The following is a 21,382-nucleotide window of genomic DNA, read 5'->3' as shown; positions in this document are numbered from 1 at the left end:
CCAAAAACAAGGTTGATGAGAGCGCTGTGACTGGCCCATGTCATGTTATCTTGTTGGGAAGGGGGCTAAATAATATTCCAAAGTTGAGCAAAATTTTGGCAAGGGAAAAGGGTCCATTTGAACTCTCTCTCTCTCTGTGTCTTCCATGTGTGAATCAGAGTCTTTAATCATTTATATTTGTGCATGTAAGCACAAATATCGATGGTTTTATTGAAAATCTGTAGTTCACAGGAGAGAATCTGTGTTCAAAGTTAAAAAGATGCTATAAAACAATAGTATTTGAATTTAAATATACTTCTGATGATTGATTCTACATTAAGTCTGTGAATTTACATTTTAATATCCATTATTGAAAGCTTCAATATTAAGAAGAAAAAAGTGATTTATTGCGATTAATCACAGCAAATTGACAGCACTAAAAAATATTGATTAGCAGCTTCAGTTCAATGTGTAATGGTATAGGATGCTCCTGTTTATTCTGCTGGTCTTTTAAGAACAATCTTAGAGACATTTTTTACACGATCTCGTTCCAAATGCCATAACTGATGCTGTTGTCACTAGAGTCCATGCATCAGCCAAAACAAAACAAACGCTACCTGTTACACCAGAGACTGATGATGATGATGCAGATGCGGAGTATGACGCATAGAGTGAGGCAGGAGGAAGATCAGTGTCCAAGAGACAGACTGACAGACAGGAGGAGGGGAGAAGGGGAATGAGGAGAGGGATAAAGCAGCTGTACGACACAGAACTTTGCTGAGAAAGCTGTTCAGCAGCTTCTCCTCTCCTCCTCTCTCTCTGATGATGCAGACCCTGGAGGAGATGAACTCTGTTTTCCACAGCTCCTCAACACCTCCTGCAAGAAGCACATACGCCCTCACTCTGAGGCAATGCTCATTTACATTCTGCTGTCCTCCATCTCGCTGCTCACTGCGGCTCTCAACCTGCTGGTCATCATCTCCATCTCCCACTTCAGGCAGAGATAAATGTTTTAGCATTGATAGTATTTTGTTGTAGTGAGATCTGAGCATTACATCCTGGTGGTTTTATGAGACTTTTGTTTATAATCAGTGCTCAAACAGCCACATTTACTATATAGATGCTGGAGTTTCATTGCTGCTTTTATAAAACAACTACTTCTATTGGTGATAATGCTGTTGGTGTTTGTAACATTCACAGTGATGTTATTCTCTCACTCCAGGCAGCTCCACACCCCCACCAACCTCCTCCTCCTCTCTCTGGCTGTCTCAGACTTCCTCGTGGGCCTCCTTGTGATGCCGTTTCAAATCCTCCTAACAGAGCCCTGCTGGTTCCTGGGTGACCTGGTGTGTGTTCTGTATTATTTTGTACCCTTTATCACTATCTGCGCCTCAGTGGTAAACATGGTGCTCATATCGGTCGACCGCTATGTGGCTATCTGTGACCCTCTGCACTACCCCACCAAAATCACTCAAAAGAGAGTTCAGATCTGCATTTTCCTGTGTTGGGGTTACTCTGTTTTCTACAGCGTTGTGCTTTTATATGATAACCTGAAACAACCAGGCATGTACAGGTCCTGCTATGGAGAATGTGTGATTACCATAATAGGAGTTGTTGATCTTGTTTTAGGCTTTGTGATTCCCATCACTGCCATCATCACCCTGTATGTGAGAGTGTTTGTGGTGGCTGTGTCTCAGGCTCGTGCCATGCGCTCCCAGATTGCAGCAGTCGCATTGAAACGTTCAGCAACTGTAACTGCTAAGAAATCTGAGATGAAAGCAGCCAGGACTCTTGGTGTCATTGTTGTTGTGTTTCTCATGTGTTACTGTCCATTTTACTGTGTCTCTCTCTCAGGCTACAACCTCATGATCGGTTCTTCAACTGAAGTCTTTATGATTTTTCTGGTATTTTTAACTCCTGTCTAAACCCTGTGATCTACGCCTTTTTCTACCCCTGGTTTAGAAAATCTGTTAGACTCATTGTTACTCTTGAGATACTGCAGCCTCACTCCTGTCAGGCCAACATACTGTAGAGAGAAACTGTGGAGTGATTGACACGAGACTCATGAGCCTCTTATCTTCTATTAATGTTGTACGATATATATATAAAATTATGTTATTATCTTTGTTGTATCTTTCTTCATTGCAATTCATGGACAGACTGTACTCCAGTTATTGATTCTGTGATCAGGAGAATCTCTCTCTGTCTGCTACAGAAAGGTCTTTGAATAATCAATCACAATGATGATCAAAATCACCACAATGAAAGGAAACACATTTACCTTCCAATATTCCAATGTCAATAAAGTCAAACTTAACCAGAATTTACTCCACGTTTGTTTCATATTTTTGTACAAACACACCTCTGGGATTCTTCTGCCTTTTATTGCTGGCAGAGATTATCAGTAAACTGGGCAACAGTTTCATATGAACACTTAGTGTTTTGTGTGTGTGTGTGTGTGTGTGTGTGTGTGTTAAAATACATTTTGAAAATCATGTGGGTAAACCGACTTGTTGTTTAATGAGGAGAAAGATGGCAGTTGTGTTAAATAAAACTCACAATTAACATTAACATAAATGTCCCTCATATTTAAGCATGAGAAACTTCTCAACTTGTTATTCTTATTATATGTAATTGAAATGAAATGATTAAGTAAGGTGTTTGCATGGTTTACTGTACTGTATATACAGCAGTTTGAGCTACATTAGACCTATTAATATAATACAAAATAATTTGTCTGTAAGGGCATCAGTAGAGGTTGGAGTAAGCAAAAACCACATTGAGACCAGTGAGGCAGAGAAGAGATAATAATGCAGATAATACACGAGGTCATCTGACAGAGTTGGAAACTGGTTAATGAAATATCTTGGGCAGAAACAATCAAGATGCCTTCAGCCGGGGATTACTCTGCAGAAACAGTAAAGAGAGCAATTGTGTTTCCTCCTAAACATATCTAACAGTGCAAATTAATAGTATATAGGCTAAACATATTTTGGTGGTGGTAATGTTGCTGAGCAGACAGCACTTTGTGCAGCATGACTTTATCACAGACATCAAGGTAACCAAATAGATTTATAGGTGCTGAAGTCAGGACCAAGCCTCTATATGTACTTGTTTATGCTCCAGACAGCTGAAATCTAACTACAAACACTTCAAGACAGTCTGGCTTAATGATTCCAGTACTGATGCCACACCATCACTACAGTCAGGGCCTGATTAACCCAACATGGGGCCCTGGAGCAAAAATGAGCTGTGGGCCCCTAATGACACCCTGTTTGTGGTGATATTGTAAAACACAAATGTATTCAACAATACGTAAAGTGTATATTTTGACACAGGCCCATCTACAATACAGATATGCCTCATTTCCACTGCATAGTATGGCACGGCTTGACTTGACTCGACTCACTTAGAGCTGATCTTTTGGTTTCCATTAGCAAAAGTTGTGGATACTACCTGGTACCTGGTACTTTTTTAGTATACTACAAGGCTTCAATGGTTCCTTCACTCATTCACAGATGGATGCAATATATGACTATAAACAAGCGAACAATGGGAGGGAGAGTGGTCTCGACTCGGCCATGGCTTTGTTGGTGTCCGTGATGGAGGATGGAAAGTTTTTTTCAACGCTAACGCTTTAGCTACTGAAAAGCTCACTTCTAACAACCAAGCTCATTTTATTTGTTGTTGCTATTTCATATTGTATTGCTAGGGGTGTCGCGCTTCTCCACATCCACAATTTGATTTGACTTGAAGGTCAAAACATTTTTCAGCACTGACAGCTATGCCATTGTTAGACTATCAAGTCTTGATTTCTTCTTCTTTAAAAAGACAGGCTACATGGTATCAAGTGTGATATAACCGCCATATATTTTTCTTTGGAATGTACCACACTAAGGACATATGGTCAAATTTAAATAATTTATTTAAAATGTAATAACAATAACTGATTTCACCAGTCAAGTGGGAACAAACTGTACACACAAAAAAACAGAAAAGTCACTAGATGGCAGAAGGGTACTTTACAACAACAGCTTGAGTTTCCTCACCTGCAAAAAACCACCAAGGTTAGAATTTCTAATGTCCTGCCATATTTGTGGTGTTGCCTGAGGTGGCGTATGGTACCCGCGTGTAGCATATTCTACAAACTGTAGTTTTTCTGTCAACGATGCACATTTACATAACTCACGATGACGGCAAAATGTTGCCACACCGGTGACTTCAGGGAAGCAGGAGGATTTTCCAGTTCTGTTGTTTCTCCGAAGGTGGAAATCACAAGCTCATTTCGATCAATTTTCGATTTAGAATCACACTTGTGACACCCCTATGTGTTGCAGTAGTTTGTGTATTTAACAAGTCATTTGTATAACCTTTCTGTTCAAGATTCCGTTTCAATAAGCAAGGAGGGTTCAATAATGACTCCTTCCCTTAGCGATGGCAGTTCTCCTGACGAGTTTCCGTTCCAGCAGCAACATCAATACCAGAACCAGCACCAGCACTGACAACCTCCAGTGCCAACACAGCATGGTACATTGGTTGTTCTCAGACTTGCTTCCACAGTGCGATGGCCAATGTCTTCTTTAGAGGTGCACACCAGTTTGTGTCCTGTCTCTCCATCACTGGATGCAGTTTGTTGCACAGGTAGATTAATGTTTCTTCGGATATTCTGATGTTCTGCACCCACTGAGTGTTTGTGAAGCTGGGAACATTCACATCCACTGGCGTTGGAAGTAGGAAGGCCAAGGGGCCATTGGCCCTCGCACTTTTTCCCCCGTCCCACATTCTTCAATACTGAGCAGTACAACAGTAACTGTAAAAAGACATTTCAATCATTCCCACCCATTATAAGACATTAGTTAAAATAAAGCAGGCAAGAATATTTCAATTTCACAGTTTAAATTAATACTTCAAGAAGCTGCTTCAAAGTGCAACATTGTACGTGCTGCCTTCAGTTTAGTTCATGACATACATGAAATAATCAATAACTCACCAAAACGACTTCCCATCTATGACACCATCTTTAACACCATCAGCTCCGCCTCTCCTGTCACACCCATCATCAGTTACCTCATACCGCTCTGCCCCACAGCCTGCTGGACAGCCTGAATCATTACTTGATAATTATGAAGCTGTCTACGACACTTTGGATGAAATTATCCGAATCGGGGTAAACACAGAAGCATGCAAAATAGCACCAGGGCTACAGCATTGATGACACAATTCAGTGTTTTCCTTGGATTGAAAGAGTCTCTCAAACTGTTTTCTTCTGCTGAAGACGGAAATATGACTTAACTTTATTAGGCCTACTTAACAGTTCAGCGTTGGTGATATGCCCCAGTTTGAGTGGAAATTTGAACTTTTACAAATGCCATTAGGCTAACTTTACTTTTTCTTTGCAATATGTTGTTAACTAATGTAATAGGCTATAGAATTTATTTAAATATTGATTATTGTAACAGTCTTTTCACTTGTCTTAATCAAAACACTTTGAAACGACTGCTGTTAACCAGGACCAAGAGGTACGACCACATCACACCTGTTTTAGCCTCTTTACATTGGCTCCCTGTTGGTTTTAGGATAGATTTTCAGATCTTACTGATTACTTTTAAAACCCATCTCCACATATATCAGTGTTTGTTTTACTTTGGAAAAACATCTATTTTATTGTACATTACACACAGAGTCCTGTGTGTTGTGGCAGTAAACAGTTCCAAAACACACATCACACACACACACACACACACACACACACACACACACACACACACACTCTCTCTGTTATTAATGCCTTTCACCTTTAATTTGCCTCTGGGTACTTAACAACTCAGCCTGTAGCCCATTACTCAACCTCTGATGTATCACTGCAATCAGAGGTGCTAAAAAAACAAGATCCTCACATCAACACATGATGCAATCACTGCTAAGAGACCCACAGTTCATCAAGGTAAACAGCTCTCTAGCTGAGGTCACCATCTGTTAACATTTAGCATGCAGCCTTTCCAATACGCTGAATTATTGCTTAAAGAGTTAGTTCACCAAAATCACGCCCAAAAAATATTTTCTCACTGACACCAAACAGACCCTTTTTCACAGCAGACATTTTGACTTGCAGGAAAAGCACAAGTGAAACACATTTTATTAACCATGGGGTTCGGTTCCATTAAGTGTCCCAGTAAGTTACGACAGTGAGCCAGCTTGTACAATACCAGTACCCTGGAACTAGCTCACCTAAATGAAACGCAGTTGTTTTTAATGTTATCAGTTACACCAATGCTTTTCCTGATGTGACATGCCACCATGTCGGTAACACTTTAACAATAAGGGACAAACAATTTTGAGTAGTTACCAGGGAACAAATGAAGAACGAGTAAGAAACTAACTGCTAGTGAACCATTAGTTAATGAGTAACTCCTAATTTTATAGAGTAGCTAATGATTAGTTAATGATTAGTTAATTAAGAAACGAGTGAGAAACGAATCAGGAACGACTTGATTATTGATGAATCGTTAATAAGTACTTCCCTAATAATTCCTAATGGAGGAATATACAGCAGATAATGATGAATTACTAGAGAACAGACTGGGTGATCCTATATTAATGAATCATTAGGTAATGATTAGTTCATGAATATCTGCGAATAAGTAGCAGTTGTCAAGCAGGAACACGGGGGCAGCAGGTGGCCCACAACCACAGATCCAGACTCTGCAGCTCCGGAGGCAGAAATACCTGCTGAAAGCGACAGAAGGAGAGAGGAGAGAGACGAGAAAGCACAGAACTACGGGAGAGAGAAGATGTCGAGTTAGTAACATGCAGTAATGGGATAAAAATGCATACAGATGGAGAGGAGGAGAGAGGAAAGAGGTGCATCATGGGAAGTCTCCCGGCAGTCTAGGCCTATAGCAGCATAACTAAGGGATGGTTCAGGGCTCACCCAAGCCAGCTCTAACTACAGTGCCTTGCGAAAGTATTCGGCCCCCTTGAACTTTGCGACCTTTTGCCACATTTCAGGCTTCAAACATAAAGATATAAAACTGCAATTTTTTGTGAAGAATCAACAACAAGTGGGACACAATCATGAAGTGGAACGAAATTTATTGGATATTTCAAACTTTTTTAACAAATCAAAAACTGAAAAATTGGGCGTGCAAAATTATTCAGCCCCTTTCCTTTCAGTGCACAGCAGCACAGTTATTGGCTGACTCATGTATTGTGTTTATAAACTACAGAATAGGACTCTGTTTGGGCTGTAACTCACAGAATAACTCTGCTTCTGCGCTCCCAGGTGGGCGTTTTCAGCTGTGAAAAACTACTTTGGTGGACACACGGCCTTAGTCCTGTTTGGCTGTAGACTCTTTAAAGTAATCATACTATTTAGTGGAGTTGTTACCAATACACCTACACAGGGGTGAAGAATGTGAGGTAATACCCTGAATGATACGAGAGACCCAGAGCTGGACAAGGTGGCCCTGTGTAAACTATTTTCATGAGGTCTAGACTTTCAGCAGTGTTCAGCACCGACAGATCAAGATGAAAACCAACCTTTCTGACTGATGTATTGTCCTGGTTGACAGCTTGTGTGTTTCTGTTTGGCCACACAGCCGTCCTCTTGTTGCAATACAAATAAAGTTGCCTTGCCTTGACTAACTCATCTGAATCTCAAAGGTGTCTAATATCTATTGAACATGTGTTTGACTTGCTGAAGAGCAGACTGAAGGTGAAGATGGCTGCAGTGCAGGCCTGACAGCATTACCAGGGAGGAAGTGAGCGTGAAAGGCGTCTGCTGATGTCTGTGGGTTGTACTGTAGATTCAAGTCACTGATTGCAGAGCTCTGAAAGTTTAGTTGTCCAACACATTTTGGTTCCCTCTTACCTCCACTGTCTGAATCCATCTTTGTTCCTAAATGACCGTTCAGATTACTGACAGTGGTAATGAGTGGTGGTGACCAGGTTTAGGACGGCTCGTTCAGCCTCGGACTCTGTTATATGGCTCAGTATCCTGACGACAGTCATGTGCTTCACTGCTAACAGCTGGATATGAAAGCTTGGACTTGGACTAAATGAGTTCAGGCTGTCAGATTCATGATTGACATCATCAGACTCCTTTATAACTGTGCACTCCTGACCTCTAGCGGCTGAAGTTAGGTATTAACTTTCACATAAGCACCTTTTAAGAGAAGTGTTTTTTACTTGCTCATTAGTCAATATATTGAGATTAAAACAGTTAAAAATATCTGAAATATTTTCTACTGTGATAACGTTCTTGTGTTTGTCATATTGTTTTTCAGTCATTATAGTGAACTGTAGGAAAGGAATATTGTCAGCAGACCCTCCTAAAGACTTTTACCTCTCTATTTCTGAGGTGATAAAAACATGATTGGACAAGCTTAGTGATAAGTTGCTCAAAACATAAATTGCTATCAAACAGGACACCAAGATTTCTTGCAACAGGTTTGATGTGTTCTGACAGGTAGCCAGTAGATGGCAGTATTTGTAAGTGATAAGAACTGAGCGTTCACAGAAAGTCTGCTATTTAGAGTGGATGGCTGTGAGGAGATAAAATAAACTTACATTTATTTAAAACGTAATGTATGTAGGGTAATGTTCTACTCAAGCACATTCAAGGTATGTACAGTATATGCATGTATACATGTAGTACATGTAGTACATACTTGTAATCCTCTACCATGTCCACACTGACCCCCTGGATGGAGACCGGGGTCACTGGTGCCTTGGCCCTTCGTAGGTCTACAACCAGCTCCTTAGACTTTGTCGCGTTGAGCTGCAGATGGTTCTGTTCACACCATGAGACAAAGTTCCCCACCACAGCCCTGTACTCAGTCTCATCACCACCGCTGATACATCCCACCACAGCAGAGTCATCAGAAAACTTCTGAAAGTGGCAGGACTCTGTGTGGTGGCTGAAGTCCGTGGTGTAGATGGGGAAGAGGAAGGGAGAGAGGACAGTCCCTTGAGGGGCCACAGTGTTGCTGACCACGCTCTCCGACACACTAGTGATGGGAAGTTTGGCTCTTTTCAGAGAGCCCACTCTTTCGACTCCTGAACGGCTCTTAATTTAGGATTTTTTTGTAGGCCTTTATTTTACCATAACTTGCAAAAATGAATGGTTTGTGTGTTGAAAACCCTTTCATGTGCAGTGTTTTTATGAGAATCCTTATAATTGCCTAATTTTGTGCATTTATTCTGTAACCCTAACCCTAACTTGCAGTGGACTCCACTGCAAGTTAACGACACTGAGTGGAGCGCCGCTCCACTTCTCAGCACCCCCTCTCTGTTTTTACATATTGGTAAGATCCCATATCCTCACATCTGATTGGCCGCGATGCCATTGCTGACCAATCAAAACAAAGTTCTGCCTTGCTCAGGCTGAGCACTGAGGTAAGCAGCGAAAAAACAAACTGGGAGCCAGCTCTCACTCAATGCGAGTCGGCTCTTCTGATTCACTACAAAGCATCGGCTCTCAGAGCCGCAGCTTTTGCGCATGACTCATCACTACGACACTCAGTGCTGCAGACGCACGTGCTGTGGTCTGCCAGTCAGGTAGTCCACAATCCAGGACACGAGGGGGGCATCCCCCTGCATCGCTGCCAGCTTCTCCCCCAGCAGGGCCGGCCGGATGGTGTTGAAAGCACTGGAGAAGTCAAAAAACATGATCCTCACCGTGCTCGCCGGCTTGTCCAGGTGGGTGTAGATGCAGTTCAGCAGGAAGATGATGGCATCCTCAACTCCCAGCCGGGGATGGTAGGCAAACTGAAGGGGTCCAGGAGGGGTCTGACCATGGGCCGCAGCTGTTCCAGCACCAGTCTCTCCAGGGTCTTCATTAAGTGGGAGGTCAGTGCCACCGGTCTGTAGTCTTTGGAGCCACTGGGTCTTTGGCACAGAAACCTTTTGAAGACTCAGGCTCAGGTTGAAGAGATGTTGAAGGACTCCACATAGCTGGGGGGCACAGGCTTTTAGCACCCCGGGGCTAACTCCATCGGGGCCTGCAGCCTTGTTTGAGTGGAGTTTCATCAGCTGTCCGCTCACCTGGTCAGCAGTCAGGCCCACAGCAGAGGTTACAGGTGGGGAGTCGTCAGTCTGGAGAGGGCCGTTAGCCTGAGAGCCAGTTGAGGGGGGAGTAGGATTCTCCAAGGAAGATGGAGGAGGGGGGAGCAATGGACTCAGGAGTCAAGCCCTGAAATATCACTGAAAGCAGCAGGGGTGTAACGGTACACACACTTCAAGGTTCAGTGTGCACCTCGGTTTTGGGGTCACGGTTTCGGTAAAACCAAAAAAAATGTAGAAAATAACATTTGACATTTTGAAAAATGCACACACAACTGTGCTTCATCAGACCAAAGACAGACTGGAAGAGGAGTCCTTCTCTCCACAGCGTTCAGGCAGCCTCTCACTGCAGATTCAGACCGTGCAAAAGCAATAACCGATGCTATAGGAGTGTTTATCGGTGCAGATGTGAGACCGCACTCGGTCGTAGAGAATACAGGATTTAAGCATACGCTCAAAGTGCTGCAATGTGCCTTCACGTGCACATTTTAGTCAGTCTGTTGTGCCTGCCCTGTATAAACAATTATCAACAGATGTTAGGGTGGAGCATTACTGACATTTTATTTTGATTTATTTGTTCTTATTGACAATATGCCAGTATTTGAGTGCATTAGCTGTTACAATAATAATTATGGCCAATGAGCCACTGTTGAATATTTACATTTTTCAAAATTTCAAATAACTGTAACTAATTACTACATTTTTGTCTGTCTCTGTGAAGAAAGTAAACACAGGGTCAACTGATATTCATGTGTAAATGTTAGCAGCCTCTGCAGTGAAAATAAAAATATACAGTTTGTCCCTCATTTTAACATGAATTTCAACCGTTTACACAAACTGAATTGAAAGAAAAGCGTTTCAACTTTCGTTGAAATTTTATCAGTCTACCATCAAAGGACAAAGGAGCTCATCGTGGACTTCAGGAAGGAGAGAGGAGGCACACATGACCCCATCCACATTAACGGGATGGCTGCTTAGCGTGTCTCCAGCTTCAAGTTCCTGGAGACCCGTATTTTGGAGAACCTGTCCTGGACCACCAACACCTCCTGCCTGGTCAAGACGGCTCACCAGCGCCTCTTCTTCCTGAGGACACTGAAGAAGACCCAACTGTCCTCAGCTGTCCTGGTGAACTTCTATCGCTGCACAGTAGAGAGCATCCTAACCAGCTGAGTCACAGTCTGGTATGGGAACCGCTCTGCTGCAGAGCGCTGGGCTCTGGAGCGGGTGGTGAAAACTGCCCAGCGCACCTCAGGGACTCCACTTCCAGCCACTGAGGACGTCCAGAGGAAACGCTGTCTGCGTCGAGCCCGCAGCATTCTTAAGACTCCTCTCCCCCCGCCCAGAGACTGGTTTCTCGCCTCAGGTGCCTCCGGACCAGGACCAGCAGACTGAGAAACAGCTTTTCCCAGAGCTGTCTTCCTGCTGAACTCTGCCCCCCCGCTGACTCCACTGTCCCCTCATACACCTTAACTTCAATGCTGCTATATTGTTTTTGCTACATGTACCACATGTTCATTTGCACTACCGGACTATTTATTTATACATACACTGCATCATTTGCACTCCAGTACTGAATACTGCAATAACTCATCTACTGCACTGTTAACTATTTCCATAAATTGCACTACTTTATATTCACTGCACTGCTGTTCTGCCCAGTCCAACTCATTACTGTACATATCCGTCAGTATACTTCTGTTTATAGTAATGCCATCTGTATATAATGTCCATAGTACCACTTGTAAAATATTGTCATAATATTTTATAACCTGCACTTGCTTATTGCACTTCTGGTTTGACCTAAACTGCATTTCGTTGCCTTGTACTCGTACATGTGTAATGACAGTAAAGTTGAATCTAATCTATCTAATCTAATCCTCCTGTCGTCTGTCCTCCTCCCTCTGCTGCTGCTGTGATTCACTGCAGGTAAGTTACCTGGCAGAGGGAGGAGGGGCTGCTTTGTCTCAGGACGTTTACAAGAATTTGCCATTTTTAAGATTCGTGGCAAACTAAGAAACAGTCACACTGCGTACAGACAGCTTCTTTGAGCTTGTAGCAGTTCACTATTAGCCGAGCTAGCTCGCTGTGCTTGTGTAAAACATGAGACAGAGCAGATTAAAACATCGCTTTCTACATGTTTCCGCTTGTTGATCAGGTGTATTGATAAAGTATTGGCTTTTTATTGCACTCAGTTACAGTAACGAGCGTAGCTGTCGTCACCTCGAGTAATCTCCACCGCGGCCTGCTGTGCTGACTGCGCTGTGTGTGTGTGTGTGTGTGTGTGTGTGTGTGTGTGTGTGTGTGTGTGTGTGTGGAGGAGCTCAGCCCGACACAGACAGCAGGAGTCTGCAGTGAGCATGATAATACTACGGTCTTTAATGATTTGACCCCGGGGCCCGTTTAATGCCGGGTCTCAGTACCCATCCCTACTCGCGAGTGCCCCATCGGTACTCAACAGAGACAGCTACTTCCATCATCAGCTCCGGAAAAAGACACGTTTAATTCTTTTTGCCCGATCAGGCAAGTGAGTTGCTAGATTTACTTGCCCAACGTGGCATTTTACTTGTTACTCCTTATTGTTGAGCCCTACACACACACACACACACTTACACATTTACATTCATTTAATAAAATGTTGCAGTGTAGTATAGTTCTCGCTTATTTGTACTTTTTAACTGCAAATATACATTTTTATTATTATTATTATATCATATTTTGCTTATCTGTAAATATGAAACAACCAAATACCAACAGAGCCTTAATGCTTCGTAAATTTGTTCCCCAGCAGTCCTCATACCTCAGCAACAGCACTGGGCTTTGTCAGGTCTAACATGATATGTGAGCTCTGTCTGAGCTGGTGGCCTACTGGCAGTGTAATAATGTTTATCTGTTCTGCTTTTTGCCTTCAGTGAACAGTGAAGCAGATCCAAGTCTGTTTGTGAAAACTAACCAGTTGCCTTTGATGGAGAGAATAAAGCCCTGATGCAGAGACAGGATCGTCGTCCTCTGCACCTTTATGAGCCATGTCATACACAAAGTTCTCCATGTAAAGGTGTATAGCTGTCTACTTTAGGGGACCATCAGAAAGCATACCAGGGACGCAAGAGACATCTTCAAGCCTTCAGTCGGCCACTGCAGCTGCTCTCCTGCATTACATCTTTGTGATGCACTACTGATGGATACATTTGCATCCAAATCCTTTAATGCAACTGCAGCTGAAGTTTTGGTAGCCATTTATTTTATTGTATTGCTGGAAACAGAAACGAAACACAACATGGGCACTAATCACAAATGTTTGTTTTGTCAAAATGTCACCATTATACAGTGTATGGCTGCCAGCTGTGTTTTTATAGCTCTTTTCCTCAGACAGCTACAGATTAAATAACGCAGCACATACAGTTTAGTGCAGTGAGGGAGACATCTTAATTTAAGACATAGGAAACGTAGCTAGAGAAATATTTGGCCTCATAATAATGAGGAGGGAGAGACACTGCATGCATGGGAATGAATTACAATGTAAGAGATTTTTATATCGCTTTTTAGAAATAAACTCGCCAAGAGGCTCCGAAAAGTCGCCACGAGAAGAAGAAGAGTGTATCCGGGGATGAGAGGTAAGTGAGAGGAGGCGGAAATGGAGTCAGAGGAGGAATCAGAGCGCGAAATTAGAAACGAGGATTCGAGAGGATTTGAAAATAAAAAGAAAAGGAAGAAGAGTAACTCAAGTGAATCCGGTCAGAAAGAGGAAAAGTATCTTGTTGGGATGATAGCAGTGACACAAACAGACGGCATTTTCAAGAATCCACATGAAGTCGGAAAGTTTGTAGGAGGAAAGCTCGGAGATGTCAGATCGGTCAGGATAACAAGAAGTGGGATGGTTATCATTGAATGTGTGTCAAAGCATCAGAGAGACAGAGCCCTGAAGATTCATGCATTTGGAGATTATAGCAGTGTGGATTGCTTCCCACTCGGAGCAGAAGTAAAAAAGAAGGGGGTAGTAAGCGGAGTGCCACTGTCGGTGGAGGCCGAGTCATTTCGGGAGGTTGAAGGTGTGTGTGAGGCAAGAAGGCTGACAAGATTCAGAAATGGGGAGAAGGAGGACAGTAACTCAGTGTGTTTGACTTTTGAGGGGGAGTTACCAGAGAGAGTGTACCTAGATTATGTGTGCTACAGGGTGAGGCCATATGAGAGAGCGCCTCTCAGGTGTTTCTGCTGTCAGGAGTATGGACATGTTGCGGCAGTATGTAGAGGAGGCAGAAGATGTGGGAGATGTGGGAAGGACGACTGTAATGTGGAGAAGTGTAAAGTGGAGAAAGAACAAGCAAAGTGCCTGCACTGTGAGGGAAACCACTATACGGGATCAGCAAAATGTCCAAAAAGAATTAAGGAAATGAAAATGAATAAGATCAGAGCGGAAAAGGGATTGTCATATCCGGAAGCTGTTAAGAGTATGGAGAGGAACGGTGAAAGGGTGGTAGTTCAAAAGGAAAAGGAGAAGAAAGGAAATGGAGACGAGCAAAACATCAGTATGGACAAGAAGCGATTTCTGGCATTTATTGCCACGGTTATAAACTGTGCGGCTGAAATGAAGGGGAAGTCAGAAAGGATTAAGATGGTGCTGGATGCGGCAAGAAGATTCTTGAATGTTGTGGACATAACTGGAGAGGATCTGGATGTTACACTGAGGGAAGGAGTTGCACCAACTCAGACAGCTGGGTCTGGGTTATAGAATGGACTATGGCATTGGATCACGTTGGGTGGACAATGTTTAAAGTTTAAACTGTGAAGATGTTAAAATTCAGTAGGTGGCGGAAATGCGCAATTAGGGACGCCAACCGCCATAAAACACAACAGAAGAAGAAGAAGAAAAGTCGCCACGTGACTGTTGTGGACTTCCGCTTTTACTTTGAAGGATCGGGACGGACATTGGAGCTGCATCAGTTTTTCTGAAACCAGGTGAGTCGTTCGTCTTTTCTCTCGATATATTTCATTAAAGAAGTAACGCAGTAAAACTCTGCAGAGCCAGCTGCTGTTATATTACAGAGTTATTAAATAATGATCCGATGAAGAAGGATTCTGTGGAAAGACTATTACATGTTCAGTTTCAGGGCCGTAGACCAGAACAAGGTCGAGGTGTAAAAGCAGTGAGTGGCTTCATGCACACTCTGACAGAAGCCAATCGAATCTAATAATGAGATAAACAGTACTGAGGCTCATTATCAATCATCATTTATCATTATTTTACTTTGAAGGATCGGGACGGACAGTGGAGCTGCATCAGTTTTTCTGAGACGCTGAAACCAGGTGAGTCGGTCTCCTTTTGTCGTGGTATTAAAGAAAGTAACGCAGTAAAACTCTGCAGAGCCAGCTGCTGTTATATTACAGCTGAAAGTCCTGCAGCCCGGCTGCTGTGGGTCCAGATCCGAGTTCAGTTAAAGAGACCAGACACTGGAAAGATTTCTGTTTAAACAGGATTCAACCTTCTTTGATCTTCAGTCTGTAGTTTCTGAACGTTTACAGTCAGGCCCGTTTCTTGCTCTGTCAGCACATAATCAATATTAAAGGACCCAGATCCAAATAGGGGCCAAAAACCCTGATGGGGACTGGCCGGTCTCTCTTACAGCCAAGCACCCTCGTGTGTTGAGTCAGAGCAGCTTTATATGCTCCAAAGCTACATTAGAGCTGCAGTGAGGCGCTGTGTCCTGTGTGAGACCAGATCAGGTTCAGTCATCATGTCATTTTTATATCTTACTTTGCTTTTCTGTACATATGGAGTTTTAATAGCACGATTCTTCTGTTTATGTACATGTTTTATTTCACACTTGTTTTGGCAATGTAAACGTCTCCCATGTCAATAAAGCCCAGCTGAAGTGAAGTGAAGTGAATTGATTGGATGTCAGAATCACAATCAGAATCAGAAATACTTCATTGATCCCTGAAGGGAAACTCTTTGTTACAGCAGCTCGTCTTTACGTCAGTGCACACAGGAGAAAGTGCTAGCAAAAAATACAATACACTATAAAAACTATAAAACAGGTCAGAAAATAAATTAAGTACCAAGTGGGTTTACTGGTTGATGATGATAATACGGTATAATAATACAATGTGATATTATAAGTAATAAGTAGTAGTGCAACAGCAGTAATGGAGGTATGAATAATAAATAGGAGAAACTAAATATTGCATAGGAGTATTAAACAGAATATTGCACAATTATTTCAAGTATGGCAGAGATGTTAATGATCAGTGTCCAGTTTAGTGACTTCGGGTCATACAGACCGACACTTAGAGGGAGGAGTTAAAGAGTCTGATGGCCACAGGCAGGAATGACTTCCTGTGGCGCTCTGTGGTGCATTGTGGGGGGATGAGTCTTTCACTGAAGGTGCTCCTTTGTTTGACCAGCGCGTCATGGAGCGGGTGGGAGACGCTGTCCAAGATGGCGTGTAGTTTGGATGTGCAGATGTTGAGCCCGCTCCTTGGCGGTGATGGGGGCTACCAGAGGATGCAGTAGGTCCAAGTCCAGTAGAGGAAAGAAGAGGACTGATGGGAGTCCAGGTGTGGCAGAGAGCCCGAATGCCTCTTCTCTGTCTGCCAGGCAAATGTGTTTGTTGTCGATTGACTGGCGGTGTTAAAAGATGCAGCACTGCAGCTTCATGGCATCCATCCAGTTCCTTAATCTCTGATCTCAGCTTGTTAGAGGCGTCCTAAAAGGGCAGGTGGGGGAGACTGATAAGGCAAACTGTTGGATTTTGTTTTCCCTTAATAATAACAACCTTCATTTAAAAACTGCATTTTGTGTTTACTTGTGTTATCTTTGACTAATATTTAAATCTGTTTGATGATCTGAAACATTAAAGTGTGACAAACATGCAAAAAAAAAAAGAAATCAGGAAGGGGGCAAACACTTTTTCACACCACTGTGTATATATATGTGTATATATATATATATATATATATATATATATATATATATATATATATATATATATATATATATATATATATGAGTGAGGACAGAGCATCTCCTTGGTATATGCCACATTTGATGGATACTTGTGCGAGTGGCTTGCCATTGGCCTCCAGGGTGGTTTCCACAGCCTCATCGAGTTTGCAATGAAGTGTCTTAGAGTCCTGTTGATGTTGTACATCTCTAAGCATTCAGTGATCCATGTGTGCGGCATTGAGTCATATGCTTTCTTGTAATCAATCCAGGCAGTGCACAGGTTGGTGTGTCGGGCTCTGCAGTCTTGGGTGACTGTTCTGTCAACCAGGAGTTGGTGTTTGGCTCCTCTGGTTCCTCTGCCAATGCCCTTCTGTGCTTTGCTCATGTATTGATCCATGTGTCCACTTATCTTAGCCGCAATGATGCCTGACATGAGCTTCCATGTTGTGGAGAGACAGGTTATTGGCCGATAGTTGGATGGGACTGTACCCTTTGCGGGATCCTTCAGGATCAGGATTGTGCGCCCTTCGGTAAGCCATTCAGGGTGCGTCCCATCTCTTAGCAGCTGGTTCATTTGTGCTGCTAGGCGCTCATGGAGTGCAGTGAGCTTCTTTAGCCAGTAGGTGTGGATCCTGTCAGGGCCCAGTGCTGTCCAGTTCTTCATACCTGAGACTCTTTCTTGGATGTCTGCCGCTGTGATGGTGACTGGATTCTGTTCAGGGAGGTTGCTGTGGTCCTTTCTCAGAGCCACCAGCCACTGATGCCTCCCTCTCCCATATACTTTTCCAGTACTGTTCAGTTTCCAGCCTTGGTGGAAACAGCCTCTGCTGTTATTACCCTGCCATTGAGCGTACACTTTCGCAGGTTGAGTTGCGAACAGCCGGTTTATTCTTCTGGCTTCATTATCTCTCGTGTACCTCTTTAGGCAGCTGGCCAAGGCTTGGAGCCTTCGAGTTCTTCAGGTATGGGCATCTGGTTGTCCTTCTTGGGTACTTGCTTTCTCATTGCACCTCTCTCAGCAGCATTATGTAATACATATATATATATATATATATATATATATATATATATATATATTGCATATTGCTGTAATATATATACACAGCATATATTTGTGTGTCACAGGCCCATGGCTAGCGTCTCTTAGATCTTCCACGTTGCTCATGTCTTTCAAACTCCACAGTCCCAGTTTGTAACGCAGGCTTTTCTTTAAAAATGTCTAATCCCCAAACCCAAGCTGAGATGACGATAACCTAGACGACATCGTAAGGGGTTATTTTCTCAGGCTTGACGAAGCTCCATCAGAACCACAGGAGACACTGTTTGAGTATTTTCACAGCTGAGTTCTCATGATGAGTAAACCTTCCCACTTCACAGGTCGGAAAGCCCACCGACCTGTGAAGTCGGTGGGCTTTCCGTTGAACTTGTGAGCAGCATCAAAGCAGTTGAAGTGTATGATCTTCACACTGTGATAGGTGTCGCTGGTTCCGAGCTTAGTATTTGAGTTTCTGCCCTCGGGTTTTCTTTTACTGAGTTATTAGGATCTCTCGTTTCACACGTTAACAGAAACTGCACCCAGTGCTGCACTGTTGTGTGTTAACGTGTTTTTCATGTTTTGTCTCATTCTGTTGGACAAAATACTGCTGTTGGATAAGTTTGATTTTAGAGTTTTCTTTTATGTTAGCATGTATGTTCTGTAACGTTCTTACAGAAAAACTTAAACTCTTGTTTTCCTAAAAGAGTTCTAAAAGAGGACTGGCTGCTTGCTGTTTGGCATCTGTTAACCGGTAAACCCACTTTGTACTTCACACTTATTTTATTTTATACTTACACCCACTCGGTAATTTATTTATTTTCTGACCTGTATTATAGTGTAATATATTTTTTGCTTAGTGCTTCTCTCCCTGTGTGCACTGACGTGACAGTGAGCTGCTGCAGTAAAAGAGTTTCCCCTCGGGGATCAATAAAGTATGTCTGATTCTGATCCCAGAGTTACTGCCCACCTCGGTGGAAACTGGAGCCTCAGTTATAATTAAGGGTTAGGAAGTGTCTTATGTCCCCTCCCGCGGCTCTCAGAATACAGGCTCCTGTGTGTCCCCAGAGTTAAACAGAAGTCAGCAGACTGCGGGGCCTTTTCCTATCATCCCCCCTTCCTCTGGAATAATCATGTTACCATTATCCTTCCGTCGGGTCGCTCTCCGCCTCACTGAATCTATTAAAACGAGTACTTACAGTCCGTTTGTCCTGCCGACGGGAACATTGTAAACTTTCTGAGAACCATCTCTGTAACCCTCTGTTTCTTTGTTGTCCCACAGCTCTCAATTCAATTTTCAGTTCAGTTGGGCTTTAATGGCATCATGGGAAACAGATGGTAACCTTGCCAAAGCAAGTGTGAAATAAAAACATGCATAAACTGAAGAAATGTGCTATTCAAATATATACAGATTAGTAAAATGATAATAAAAATTGTAGACTTGCAGTTAAAAAATACAAATTAGTGACAACTATATAAACCCTGCAACTTTGTGTGTGTGTGTGTGTGTGTGTGTGTGTCTGCATGCTATCTCTCTCTCCCTTGTTTCTCCTCCTTGTCGTCCCTGTTAAAGGGGTTTTGGGGAGTTTTTCATTATCCAAATACAAGGAATAAGGACAGAGGTGTCGTATGCTGTACAGATTTGTGACTTGACTTGAAAGTTGCTGTTATTGTTTTGTATAATGTGTGTTTTGTAAAATGAAGCAAGTAATTTCTCAGTTGTAATCCAACGTCACAATGGTACTGTTCACATCCAGCAGCCACAGCATGAATCTGGTTGTTTCTTACTGATAATGGCTGAACAAGGTGGGAAGACAAGGCGGCAGGAATTTCAGACTGCAGTAGTTTCTTATTGGGAGACTTACAGCAGCAGTTATATCTGCTGCATCAGACTGTGTGTGATACATATTCAGTTTTATAGCTTCAGCATGAATCTTGCTGTGAAACTGGGTGCAGTGCACTGACATGCAGAAACAGGCCTGAGATATTTAGAAATGAGTCTTTCTGGATATGGGTTTGACATTACAAGCCATGTATCCAGTTCCCACACCAGACAACAGGCTCGGGGGGGTGGGGTGTCTGACTAAAGTGGAACTGAACTAAAAGTGATTCCACATTATTTCAATGACATTACTGGAAGAAATTCAAGCTACAGTTGCCATTCCCTCATCATGCATGTATACCAACAACCCTCCCACTGTCCCATGACCGCAGTAAAACACACTGAACAGCTGAGTTACAGCCACACCTGAACTCAGCGAACAAAGTTTAAACCTGACTGTAATCGTGATCAGGCTCGTTCTTCGGTCTTTTCATTAGAAACCCTTCCAACAGTACGGGAACACATCTGTAAAAGATAGATAGATAAGACACAAGAGATAACTGATGTGGGAACAAGGATTTAGACTAGAAATTCCAGTTTGGTGATTTAGAGACACGTTTAACATGAGACAGAAACTAAATACTAAAAGTCAAACAGGAGCTTGGTAAAAGTCCCTTTGTAACAAGCCAACTCATTCATCTCTATGACTCCCACTTCCCAGAGATGGCTGGAAGTCTTCACCAGCTTAGCAGAGACAGTATTATATGGACAAAGTTTCCCTCTGAAGCACCATGCTGGATGTCTCTGTATGTGACTGGAAAATGAGTCTATCAGTCTCGGGGAAACAGCAAATTAGACTCAACAACCTACTGAATGAACTCCATCACTCTCCTTCCATTCAGAGCCATAACTGCTCCATGTATCAGACTTTTATTTCTAACAATGCATCCAAACAATAGAAAAGCTAACAAGCATGCTGAGCTGTCTTACTTTGAACCATGTCATTTCTTTCCTGCCTCGTGCAGAAGCATCCACCGTCGGTAAAACCCCACAGCTGATTCATTTTCCTCATGACAGATCTGATGCTTCTTGGTTACCTTTGTTCTCAGTTTATGTGACTCAACTTGGAAAACAAGCACTCCTCCTCACAGACTTAGAATGCAAATGTGTGCACAAATCTAATCAAACCGAGTCCAGATGATTAATTTTCTCCTCCGCGCTGCCTTCTTTTAGTGAAAAAACACCTGAAGTCCCGCTGGAAAATACTATGAGACCCTATACTTAAAATAATGCAGACCTCAACTAGACTGTAAGCTGTACGATGAAGGCATCAAAGACACTCCTGCACAGTATCAGTAACCTGGATAATGTTAGAATCATAGAGGAACATTAATAAGCAGATTGTGTGATTTAAAATCCCAAACATGATTCAAAATTATTATAATTATCATAAAATATTATCATGAAAAGATCAATCCCCTCAGGGGCGACGGTGGATCAGTCCCATTGGAGGACCGAGGACCCGCCTCACTGTTAAGTCCCATGT

At 42.7% G+C, this 21,382-nt stretch overlaps 1 protein-coding gene and 1 pseudogene across 14 annotated transcripts in view; both read left to right on the top strand.

Moving 5' to 3' along the window:
- Positions 1-825: 825 nt before the first annotated feature.
- Positions 826-2,302, top strand: LOC122883493 (annotated as a pseudogene).
- Positions 2,303-13,663: 11,361 nt separating this feature from the next.
- The window catches only part of LOC122882479 (tumor necrosis factor receptor superfamily member 5-like), a 44,056-nt gene continuing 36,337 nt past the window's right edge, over positions 13,664-21,382 (top strand). For 12 of the 14 annotated variants that reach the window (XR_006379377.1, XR_006379378.1, XR_006379371.1 and 9 more), the window contains exons 1-2: positions 13,664-14,994; positions 15,291-15,342. The gene's annotated coding sequence lies outside the window, so the exon portion shown is untranslated. Of the gene's footprint in view, positions 14,995-15,290; positions 15,343-16,440; positions 16,903-21,382 lie in introns of those variants that run through there. The other 2 variants (XR_006379376.1, XR_006379375.1) reach the window with 2 other exon arrangements.

This window comes from Siniperca chuatsi, linkage group LG10, assembly GCF_020085105.1.
Source record: "Siniperca chuatsi isolate FFG_IHB_CAS linkage group LG10, ASM2008510v1, whole genome shotgun sequence".
NCBI lineage: Eukaryota > Metazoa > Chordata > Actinopteri > Centrarchiformes > Sinipercidae > Siniperca > Siniperca chuatsi.
Note: the sequence above shows the minus strand (reverse complement) of the source record. Positions and strands in the feature narration are given on the sequence as shown.